This window comes from Delphinus delphis, chromosome 20 (assembly GCF_949987515.2).
Source record: "Delphinus delphis chromosome 20, mDelDel1.2, whole genome shotgun sequence".
Classification (NCBI taxonomy): domain Eukaryota; kingdom Metazoa; phylum Chordata; class Mammalia; order Artiodactyla; family Delphinidae; genus Delphinus; species Delphinus delphis.
In genome coordinates this window covers 15,923,209-15,935,341 of record NC_082702.1, presented here as the reverse complement: position 1 = coordinate 15,935,341, position 12,133 = coordinate 15,923,209, and positions in this window count along the sequence as shown.

Sequence of the window (12,133 nt, the reverse complement as noted above, 5' to 3'; positions counted from 1 at the left end):
TGTAATTTTTTCCTGAATCATTTAAAAGTGCTTTCCAAACATGCTGACAACTTCACTCATAAGTACTTAAGCATGTATCTTTCAAAAATGCCATGTTTCTTCACTACAGTTGTCACTCCTAAGAAAAACTAACACGGATTGCCTAACATCTCATATTCATATTTCTCAAATCATACCCCAAAATCTTTTTTCTGTTGTTTTTTTTAAATTTAGTTTATTTTTTATTTATTTATTTTTGGCTGTGTTGGGTCTTCGTTGCTGCGCGCAGGCTTTCTCTAGTTACGGTGAGCGGGGACTACTCTTCATTGTGGTGCGCAGGCTTCTCATTGCAGTGGCTTCTCTTGTTGCGGAGCACGGGCTCTAGGCGCGTGGGCTTCAGTAGTTGTGGGTCGCGGGCCCTAGAGTGCAGGCTCAGTAGTTGTGGTGCAGGGGCTTAGTTGCTCTGTGACGTGTGGGATCTTCCCAGGCCAGGGATCAAACCCTTGTCCCCTGCATTGGCAGGCGGATTCTTAACCACTGCGTCACCAGGGAAGTCCTGTTGTTTATTTTTTATACCAGGATCCAATCAAGGTTCACCTTCTGCATTTGATCTCTAGGTCTAGTAGTTTTTCAGTTCTAGAATAGCCCCACCCCCACCCCACCCACTCTTATAAGAGTGGAATTTTTTAAGAGGCCAGGCCAGCTGTCTTGTAAAATGTTCCCCATTCTGGATCTGTCCAATTGTTTCCTCATGGTGTCATTTAGCTTCTTCCACCCTCTGTAGTTCTTATAAACTGGAAGTTGGCTCTAAAGGCTTGATTAGATGCAGATTAAGTATTTTTTGCAAGAATTCTTCCTGTGTGTATCTTCCTTATTGCTTCCCAACCTGATGCCAGGTTGCCCCAGAGGAGGGGCCACTAGCCGTGTCCTCTGGAAATATCTGGCAGATGACCTGTGGGATGATACTATGGGGAATGGTTCCACCACGACAACCTTGCACATCTCCACATGAGCCACATAAGCAGTACTTAGTTGTGGTCTGACCCGAACCACAACAGAACTCCTGGTGATTCCTCCTGAAACAAAAGGAGATAAGCAGTCTTGCAAAGAGCTGCCGTGAGGCATTTTTTCTCACCCGCCTCCTCTTGCAGAGACTGCTTCAACACCATTCCTCACCCAGCTCCCTTGTTTCAGTTGATTACAGGACTTTCCACCTCACTCCTCCTTAGGGTATAGCTGCAGGCTGTAAAACTACTCTGAAGCTACCCCACTGGATACCTTACCTGCCTTATCACAGATCTTCCAGCAACTCAATAAGCCATGTGTGATTATGACCCCTATTTTGTAAGTGAGGAAACTGGGGCTTCTATTCCCCTGCCAGTCCATGTGGCTGTGGGTTTCCCTTTAGTGTATCTATATAGGAGAGGGTTCAGTGCAGAAAACACTATGCCTTTCAAGGCATATTAAGTAGAAAGGGATTTAATAGGAGAAATTTGGTACAATAAATCCATGTGATGATATGAATTTGGATATAGTATACCCTCATCATGTTCAACTCAGCATAACCCCACATAGAACATACCTCAACATAATAAAGGCCATATATGGCAAGCCCATAGTTAACGTCATACTGAATGATGAAAGGTTGAAAGCTTTTCCTCTAAGATCAGAAACAAGACAAGGGTGCTCACTCTCACCACTCCTATTAACATAGTACTGAAAGTCCCAGCCAAAGCAATTACGCAAGAAAAAGAAATAAAAGTCATTCAAATCAGAAAGGAAGAAGTAAAATTGTCTCTGTTTGAACGTGATATGATCTTGTATGTAGAAAATCCTAAAGACTCCACCAAAAAAGTGTTAGAACTGAAACAAATTCAGTAAAGTTGCTAACTTCAAATCACTTACATATACTATCCTTGTACACCCCCATTTTATATTTTTGATGTCACAATTAACATCTCTATATTGTGTGTCCATTAACAAATTGTTTTGGCTATTGTTAATTTTGATACTTTTGTCCTTTAATCTTCATATTAGAGTTAAGTGATTAACACACCACTATATTATAGTATTAGAGTATTTGAATTTGACTATATACTTACCTTTACCAGTGTGTTTTATATTTTCATCTTTTTATGTTACTAGTTAGCATCCTTTCATTTCAGCTTGTAGAACTCCTTTCAGCATTTCTTGTAAGGAAGTTCTAGTGATGACAAATTCCCTCACCTTTTGTTTGTTTGAAAAGTCTTTATCTCTCCTTCATTTCTAAAGGACAACTTTTCCAGGTAAGTATTCTTGGTTGGCAGTTTTCTCTTTCAGCACTTTGAATATATTATCTTACTCTCCCCTGGCCTGTAAGGTTTCTGCTGAGAAATCCACTGATAGCCTTATGAGAGTTTCTTTGTAGGTAAGGGTATTTTTTCTTGCTGCTTTTGACATCCTGCCTTTGTTTTTCATTTTAGACAGTTTTATTGTGTCTGGGAGACGTTTTGTGTGTGTGTGTGCGTGTGCGTGTGTGTGTGTGAGTGTGTGTTTTAGTTGAAATTTTTGGGGAGGGACGTCCCTGGTGGCGCAGTGATTAAGAATCTGCCTGCCAATGCAGGGGACACAGGTTCGATCCCTGGTCCTGGAAAATCCCACATGCCGCGGAGCAACTAAGCCCGTGCACCACAACTACTGAAGCCCGCGTGCCTAGAGCCTGTGCTCTGCAACAAGAGAAGCCACCGCAATGAGAAGCCCGCGCACTGCAACGAAGAGTAGCCCCCACTCGCCGCAACTAGAAAAAGCCAAGCACAGCAACGAAGACCCAACGCAGCCAAAAAGATTAAAAAAATAAACTGTACTGGAATAAAGTATTTTTTAAAAATTGGGGGAAGCTTATGAGATTAATGAATTTGAATGTCCAAATTGCTCTTCAGATTTGCGAAGTTCTCAGCCATTTTTTTCTTTTAATAAGCTTTCTCCCCCTTTCTCTGTCCCTTCTCCTTCTGGGACTCCAGTAATGCATAATTTATTTCTCTTAATGGTATCCGATAGTTCACACAGGCTTTCTTCACTCGTTCTCATTCATTTTTCTTTGTTCTGTCTGGAAATTTCAATTGAACTTTCTTCTACTTCACAGATTCTTTCTTCTACTTGATCAAAGCTATGTTGATGCTTTCTACTCCATTTTTCAGTTTATTCATTGTAGTCTTCAGCTCCAGAACTGTTTGGTTCTCTTTTATAATTTCTGTGTCTCTGTTAAACTTCTCATTTTCTGTATTGTTTTCTTGATTTCATTGAATTGTCTTTTCTTGTAGCTCAAGAAAAGCTTCCCTAAAACAATTATTTAAAATTCCACATCAGGAACACCACAGATCTCCATTTCACTGGGGTTGGTTACTGGAAAATTATTGTGTTCCTTTGGTGGTGTCATGTTTCCTTGATTTTTCATGTTCCTTGAAGTCTTGCATTGCTTCCTTTGCTTTTGAAGAATTGCTCACCTCCTTCAGTCTTACTGGCTGGCTTCAGATGAACAATACCTTCCATCAGCCCTGGCAGGGATTCTGAGGCTTTCTCAGGACTTTTCTGTGGATACCCCTGCTCCATCATTTCTTGTTCCCGCTTGAGGGGGAATTCTTAAGACTGTATGCCTTCTATCAACGCTGCAAAGCCAGACTGAAAGCTGACAACCTCCTGTTTGCTTTCCCTAGGACTGTGCTGAATGCCCAAGTTCATGTGCTTTCTCCTAATCCCCCAGATGGCTGACTTTCTGCACGCGCTCAGTAGCCATCTGCAGGGGCTCACTCTCACAGCCCTCAAGAGTGTGCACGGGGAGCTGGTCGTGAGGTGGGAATGTGTGTGGATGGGGCACGCAGAGCACTGGAGGTGCTGTGGGCCAGCTGTGGGGGAACCACAGGCGAGGCACCCCCAGTGGCTCATGCGCAGTCTTCCCACTGTCTGTGATGTGGTTACTAGGATCCGAGTCCCTTTGATGCTTTCTGAGAGCCCTGGCTGCTCTTCTCCCTGCCACTCCCTGCTCCACCACCCGCCCCCAGTTATGCAAAACTCAGTATTCCTCTTCAGAGCATCGAACTTTGGATTTTTTATTTCCCCCAGCAGTGTGCTGGATACCCAGACTTCTCATCTGTGAGTGATTTTCAAAATCACTTTTGGGGGACGATGGTAGAAAAACTCCTATTTCACCATTTTGATAACATCACTCTCTCAACTTTTACAAAGGTACAAAAATATGCAGGAAAAATCAGTCATTTCCCCACCTTGTCCTCTAGCCACAACGAGGTGACTGCTATCACTGGTTTCTTGTGTGTCCTTCCAAAGATAGTTTATGCATTTGCAAGCAGATCCTCCCTCCTATCTGCCTACCCAACATAGTAGCCTGCTGTTCCTGGTGTTCTGAACCTTGCTTTTCTCCATTAATAATAGTATCTGGAAATCATTCCTTGTCAATCTGATATTCTTGAACTTTTTCAAATTGTACAAGTAATGCATGAATATGTTTTCTTCTTTTTTCTTTTTCTTTTCTTTCTTTTTTTTTGACCACACCATGTGGCTTGTGGGATCTTAGTTCCCCGACCAGGGATTAAACCCAGACCCTTGGCAGTGAAAGCGAGGAGTCCTAACCACTGGACTGCCAGGGAATTCCCCGAATACGTTTTCTTGGCTTAAAAAAAAAGAAAATATTCCAGCAGAGTCAGTATCACCCAGAGAGGCCATATGGTGTAGTGTAGTGGTTAAGGGAGTGGGCACTAGAGCTAGGCTGTCTCAGTTCAAATGCAGGCTCTACCACTTACTAGCTCTGAGGCCTTGGGCAAATTACTTGACCTCTCTGTGTCACGGTTTCCTCATCTGTAAAATGAAGTTAATGACACTTTCCTCGTTGGGCTGTTGTGCAGATTAAATGGGATGCTATGTGTAAAGTGCCTAGAACAGTGCCTGATACTATATGTGAAGTGCTTAGAGCAGTGCCCTGTGTGTTGAAAATGCTCTCTAGATATGATTTGCTCCTGGTACATTGGTCTCCTTTCTGGGCTGTGGACACATCAAGGAATTTTTCCTTCTCACTGTCTTTGTGTGTGTGTGTGTGTGTGTAGGACACTTAACATGAGATCTACTCTCTTAACAGTTGGTTTTTTTTTTTTAGCTGCACCACACGGCTTACGGGATCTTAGTGCCCCAACCAGGGATTGAACCCAGGACCTCCGCCGTGAAAGCGTTGAGTCCTAACCACTGGACCACCAGGGAATTCCCTTAACAGATTATTTATTTACTTTTTTAAAATAAATTTATTTTATTTATTTATTTTGTCTGCATTAGGTCTTTGTTGCTACGCACGGGCTTCCTCTAGTTGCGGTGAGCGGGGGCTACTCTTCGTTGCAGTGTGCGGGCTTCTCATTGCGGTGGCTTCTCTTGTTGGGGAGCATGAGCTCTAGGCACACGAGCTTCAGTAGTTGTGGCACGCAGGCTCAGTAGTTGTGGCTCACAGGCTCTAGAGCGCAAGCTCAGTCACTGTGGCTCACGGGCTTAGTTGCTCCACAGCATGTGGGATCTTTCTGGACCAGGACTTGAACCCGTGTCCCCTGCATTGGCAGGCGGATTCTTTACTGTGCCACCAGGGAAGCCCCCCCTTAACAGATTTTTAAGTGTACAGTATCGTATGGTTAACTGTAAGCACAATGTTGTACAGCAGACCTTTAGAATTTATTGATCTTACATAAGTGAAACTTTATACCCATTGATTAGTAATTCCCCCATTTTCCTCCCCTCCCAGCCCCTGGCAACCACCATTCTACTTTCTGCTTTAATGAGTTTGACTATTTTTGTCACCTCTTATAAGTGGAATTATGCACTATTTGTTCTTCTGTGGCTGGCTTATTTCACTTAGCACCATGTCCTACAGGTTCATCCATGTTGTCGTCTATTGCAGGATTTCCTACTTCTCGAAGCCTGAACAATATTCCCTTGTATGTATATGTCACGCTCCCTCTGTCAGGAATGTTCTTTCCTGCCTTTTGTTTAACTGCCAGCCTCAGTCTCCTCCTCCAACGTCCCTTCCTCCAGGAAGCCTTCCTGTACGCCCTGGGCTGGCTCAGGCACTTCCTCTGGGCTCGCACATTCTCCTTTGTTTTCCCCATGGTGGCGCTGACCCTTCTGCCTGTGCTTCCTCCCTCAATGCCTTGGTCACTTCAGCATCCCCCTGACCATGCTGAGTTGTCACTCTCTGGTGAGTGTCTGTCCCCCCCCATTCTTCCGTGAGCTTGTGATGACAGGGACAGAGCCAGCCTGATTGCCACTGTGTTCCCAGCATCGCGCCCCACAGGGCTGGGCATGAGAAAATTCAGTACGTGCATCAGACCCTTAATGCTTAGTTCAGGCCTGATCACATACTTGGTGCTCAGTAAATCTGAGAAAGAAATAAGAAGGCCTTTTGACTGTCCCACCCTAGTGCTTTCCTCCTTGCTTCACCACCTCACACCACGTCCTTGTCTCCCCGACTTCTCTCTCTCCCTCTCCCTCTCCCTCCCTTCCTCTCTTCTCCTCCAGCCACACATCACACTGGCCCCACCCAGCTCTGAAGCGTCCCTTTCTTGGGTGTGATGCCCACCTCTCACACCCCTACCCGTGAATTTCAGGCCCTCCCTTGCTCAGCTGACCCAAAGGAGCACCTGGGATTTCAGCCTTTCTCTATTACCTTGACACCCAAACTTCAGGTTTCAGAGCGTTGCCAAGTCTGCACACCTCTGGGCTGCCACTGACGGCACTTTTCTATATCCTCTCTGATAAAATGAATTCATTTGGAAAGGAAACAACCTATGACGTATTCTTGCAAAAAACTGGATGAAGTGGAGCCACATATGTGATGGATAAATCTAAAAAGCATAGTGCTGCGGTGGCAAAACTCAATTGCATGTACCGTAGGATACAATTTACGTAAAGTTTACCAAAAAATCTAAAACTATTCTATACGTTGTCAATGAATATATGCATATATATTAAAAATACGAACGCGTGCATAGGAATAGAAACCCAGAATGCTAACAGACATACGAAAAGATGCTCAAAACCATCAGTAATAAAACAAGAGAGAATTGAAATAACAGCAGGTGCCACTTTACACTGAATTACTCTTGTCAAAAACTAGAAAACTGAGTAATATCAAGGGTGGGTGCTGAAGAAAGGATACAAGAACCCCCGTGAACTGTTGGTTGGAGTGTGGAACGGGACGGCCTTTGTGGAAAGCAAACTGCCACATATCCAGGACCCAGCAATTCTGCTCCCTAAGAAAGAGACACACAAGTCTCTACCGGGCCAAGCATGAGGGGGTTCATTGCAGCATTATTACCAGTGGGAGTAGTGTGGTGAGGGAGTTGGAAGTAGCCTGACTGCCCTCTCTGGGGAGGAGACAGTAAACTGTGGAGGATGCACACCAGAAGGGCCCCAAGCAACTCTCAGACGCCATGGACTCAGTGTGCCCGGAGTCACATGGACGGACCTTAATAAAACTGTGGTGCTCAGCAAGAGAAGTAAGAATAGGATGAGCTATTTAACACAATCATGGGTATGTCAATTAGAAAAGACATGAGCAGGAAATACTGGGATCCCTTTTGCAAGAACCCACTCAACCAAAAAAGATACATATGAGAATATTAGAATGTTTGCCAGTGGGGGGAGGGGCACCGAAAGAGACTAGGATATGGAGATATGAGGAAATACATTAAATTTAAATCAAGAGGGCTTCCCTGGTGGCGCAGTGGTTGAGAATCCGCCTGCCAGTGCAGGGGACACAGGTTCCAGCCCTGCTCCAGGTAGACTCCACATGCCGCGGAGCAACTAAGCCCGCGAGCCACAACTACTGAAGCCCGCGCGCCTAGAGCCTGTGCTCCGCAACAAGAGAAGCCACTGCAATGAGAAGTCCGCGCACCGCAACAAAGAGTAGCCCCCGCTCGCCGCAACTAGAGAAAAGCCCGCGTGCAGCAACAAAGACCCAATGCAGCCAAAAATAAAATTAATTAATTAAAAAAAAAACCATTCACTTAAAAAAAAATTAAATCAAGAAGTATCTTGTGGGGGATAATGAACTATAAACTGAGGGTGTGGGATTAACGCAATCCAGGACACCTGTGATCTGAAAAGGAAGACAAGGAAGGGTGTGGAGGAGGATGAGTCCCAGATTTATTTATCTATCTATCTATCTATTTATTTATTTTTGGCTGTGTTGGGTCTTCATTGCTGTGCGCGTGCTTTCTCTAGTTGCGGCGAGCTGGGGCTACTCTTTGTTGCACTGCGCGGCCTTCTCGTTGCGGTGGCTTCTCTTGTTGCGGAGCACAGGCTCTAGGCGTGCAGGCTTCAGTAGTTGTGGCACACGGGCTCAGCAGTTGTGGCTCACGGGCTTAGTTGCTCCGTGGCATGTGGGATCTTCCCAGACCAGGGGATCAAACCGATGTCCCCTGCATTGGCAGGAGGATTCTTAACCACCTCTCCACCAGGGAAGTCCGAGTCCCAAATTTAGTAGTGAAGTTGTCTCTGGGGCGGGATCAGGTGGCTTCAAATGCCGTCTGCAATGTATGCACCTTAAGAAAACAATCTGCAGTGAATACAGAAAATACTTAGATTTGACAAAGCTGGGATGTAAGGATGTAGGTGTAGGTTAACATTATCCCTACGTTTTCTTGTATAGTTGAAATTTTTTTTTTTTTTTTTTTTGCGGTACGCGGGCCTCTCACTGTTGTGGCCTCTCCCGTTGCGGAGCACAGGCTCCGGATGCGCAGGCTCAGCGGCCATGGCTCACGGGCCCAGCCACTCCGCGGCATGTGGGATCTTCCTGGACCGGGGCACGAACCCGTGTCCCCTGCATCGGCAGGCGGACTCTCAACCACTGCGCCACCAGGGAAGCCCAGTTGAAATATTTTATAATTAAAAAGTTTGAGAAAACTTTCCTTTCACCACTGCCCATGGAAAACAAAACATCTTAAGAATAAATACAATGAAAATATGTTACTATTAAATTCTAGTGAGACACTGAGGCCTGTTGAAACCTGCTCTAAGCGAGAAAGGGGAGATGTTTAGGACACAGTAGCTTGAAATTACTGAGCCTTTCTCCATGGCACCGTCTGAAGGACTGGTTAGAAATGGCTCATCTTCTCGTCATATGAATTTTGTATCATTTCATGCCATTTCATCTCATGTCCATGGGATGTCTAAAATTATCTCATGTGCCCTCGTTCGAAAACACCACTTTTAACACATTGAATATATTTCTTTTGAAAGGATCTACCCTCTTTAGAATAAGGCATTGGAATAAAAAAAAATACAGAAAAGTGCACTTATCGTGAGTGTGCCGCTTGATGAATTTTCACAATCTGAATACCCCTGTGTAACCAGTGTCCAAATCAAGAAAGAGAAGCCCCCTTCCTGTCCCCCCGCCTAGTCACATGTTCCCAAGGGTAACCACTACCTGACTTTTATCATTCTAGATTGGCTTTGCCTGTTCTAGAACTTCCTATCTAGAATCATACAGTGGTAGTCTTTTGAGTGGCTTTTTTTTCATTTAGCGTAATGCTTTTGAGATTCATCCCAGTGGTTGCGTGTATCCATAGTTCATTCCCTTTTGTTGCTGAATAGTATCCATTATATGCATGTACCATCATGGACTTATCCATCCTCCTGTTAAGGGACACTTGGGTGGTTTCCAGTGTGGGGCTGCTATGAATACACTCACAGCCTTTGGTAGACGGAAGTAGGGGAATTTCCAGGGACAAATGGCCGGATCATAGCATAGGCATATGTCATCTTTAGGAGATCTTGGCGTTGTGATTTTTATCATCAACCTTCTGAGCATCTGAGTAATTAGCACTTCAAATTTTATTGTTTTGAAGACTAGCTTATATAAAAGTAAGAAAGAATAGTGAAAATTCAAGTTTGACATCAAAACACACTGGGTTCTTGTTTCAGAACAAAATGAATCCCTTTTACAACAGGTGACATATGCCTCCATTGATGAAAAAGACATTTTATATAACTTCCAATTGCTTATAGTTATCAACTATTTGAAAATAAAAATATTTCATATTATTAGCATGGTCCTATTATTTTGCAAGTTACTTTAGCTAAAACTTATAAAATGTATTTGACAGGTTATATACATTATTAGAAAAACTATTTTAAATGTATAGTGGATTGACTAAAAATCAAATTATCCATTTTAATCGGAAAACATCTCATGAGTCTTATTACGAAGCCAATATCTTGACGATTGAATTTTAAGTTCCATTTGTTTGCCCATTTCTCACTGGGGAAAGCCAAAGCACAGAGAGAAAACCAAGCAAATGCCCTAGCTCTCCGGGTTGAAAAGTTCTGGGGAAGGCCGGGCCCAAGTCACCCTTTTCGCCTGCAGGATCAGCCTTTTGCCACTAGGGGGCGCCACCGGAGAGACCGTGGGCTGCTCCGGAGCACTGCTGGTGAGGCGCGGCTGCCCACTGCACACCAGGCCCGAAGACACCCTTTGCAGATATCCCCGCCCTCAGTTCCCACCGCCGCCCAGGAAAGTGGTCTGATGGTACCCATTCTGCAGATGGGCAAATGCACACGCCAGGTCGCGCGGCACAGAGTAGGCGGAACTGGGATTTGAACCGAGGTCTCTTCGATCCCGCCAACTGAAGACATTTCCACCTCGCTGTGACCCTGCTTTGTCCGCGCGTGTGTGGTGATGGTGGGGGGGGCCTCCCACCAAGCCCATTCAGGGTGCCCCTCCCTTTTGCTTGCACACTCCTCTCCCCGCTTGCTCGTTGAACACTCATCTCAAAATCCCGTCACACACGCATCTCCTTCCATCCATCCCCTCAGCGCAGAGACCGAGCACCAGCATCCCGATCATCCCTCCCACTTGCCTCGTCTCCTCCCACCTCCCTGCCTCATCCAGCTGCCCTTGCCTGCCTGGGTCCCTGCCTAGACCTCCCCTTGGGCTCCCAGCCTTGGAGAGGTGGAGCCACCTGTAGAGGATGCAATTCTGGGATTGCGGACATGTGTGTGGGTTTTTTGTTTGTTGGGTATTTTTTAAATTATTCATTTATTTATTTATTTATCTGTGGCTGTTTTGCTCCCGGGCTTCCTTTCTTCTAGTTCTGGCGGAGGCGGGGGGGCTACTCTTCCTTGCGGTGCGCCGGCTTCTCATGGCGGTGGTTTCTCTTGTTGTGGAGCATGGGCTCTAGGCGCATGGGCTTCAGTAGTTGTGGCTCGCGGGCTCAGTAGTTGTGGCGCACGGGCTTAGTTGCTCCACGGCATGTGGGATCTTCCTGGACCAGGGCTCGAACTCGTGTGCCCTGCCTTGGCAGGTGGATTCACTGTGCCACCAGGAAAGTCCCCTCACGTGTGGGTTTGACTTGGATCTCTCCCTCCTCCCAGCAAGGCCCTAGTCCTGAGGAGAGACATCAGGTGGTGCACTCGCCCTCTCCACCCCGCCCCCCTCCACCACCATGACAGACTGGGAACCAGAGGCCCCTGCAGTTCACCTTGCTCATGTGGCCAGATATTAGCAAAATCTGGAATTTCAGGTCTGTAAATCACTTGGGGGAGGGGTCTCGTAAAACTGTTCTCCCACACTGATCTGCCGGCTTGACCTCTTGTCCCCTCCTCCAGACACCCTCCCCCCTTCCAGGAAACTGGCCCAAGGAGGGGCCTGGGCATATATAGGGAGGCACTGTGGGAGGGCCTGGCCAGAGAGGCTTCAGGCAGAGAAGGTGAGGACGGGGCTCTGGGAGTCTGGCTGGGCAGGGGGAGCTGGGGAGGTCTGAGGCTAGGGGTGGGGGGCAGCCCTGAGCTCTGGCCAGTGACTGCCCCACCCAAGGCTTCATTTCTTCTTTTTTATTTGGCCAAGCCACTCAGCTTGTGGGATCTTGGTTCCCCATCCAGGGATTGAACCCATGTCCCCTGCAGTGGGAGCGTGGACTCCTAACCACTGGACCAACCAGGGAACTCCCTCCTCCTCTGTAAAATGGCCCACTGCTGGGGTTGTGGGAAGCTGGGCGCACTTGGTACTGGCTTGGGCCCATCAGAGAGCTGGCAGCAGCCCCTGGCAGCTGGGGTGTGGAATGGGGCAGTGGGTCCTCTCCCGGCCCCTGCCTGGCCTCATCCCGGCTCATGTGTCCCAGGCAAGACT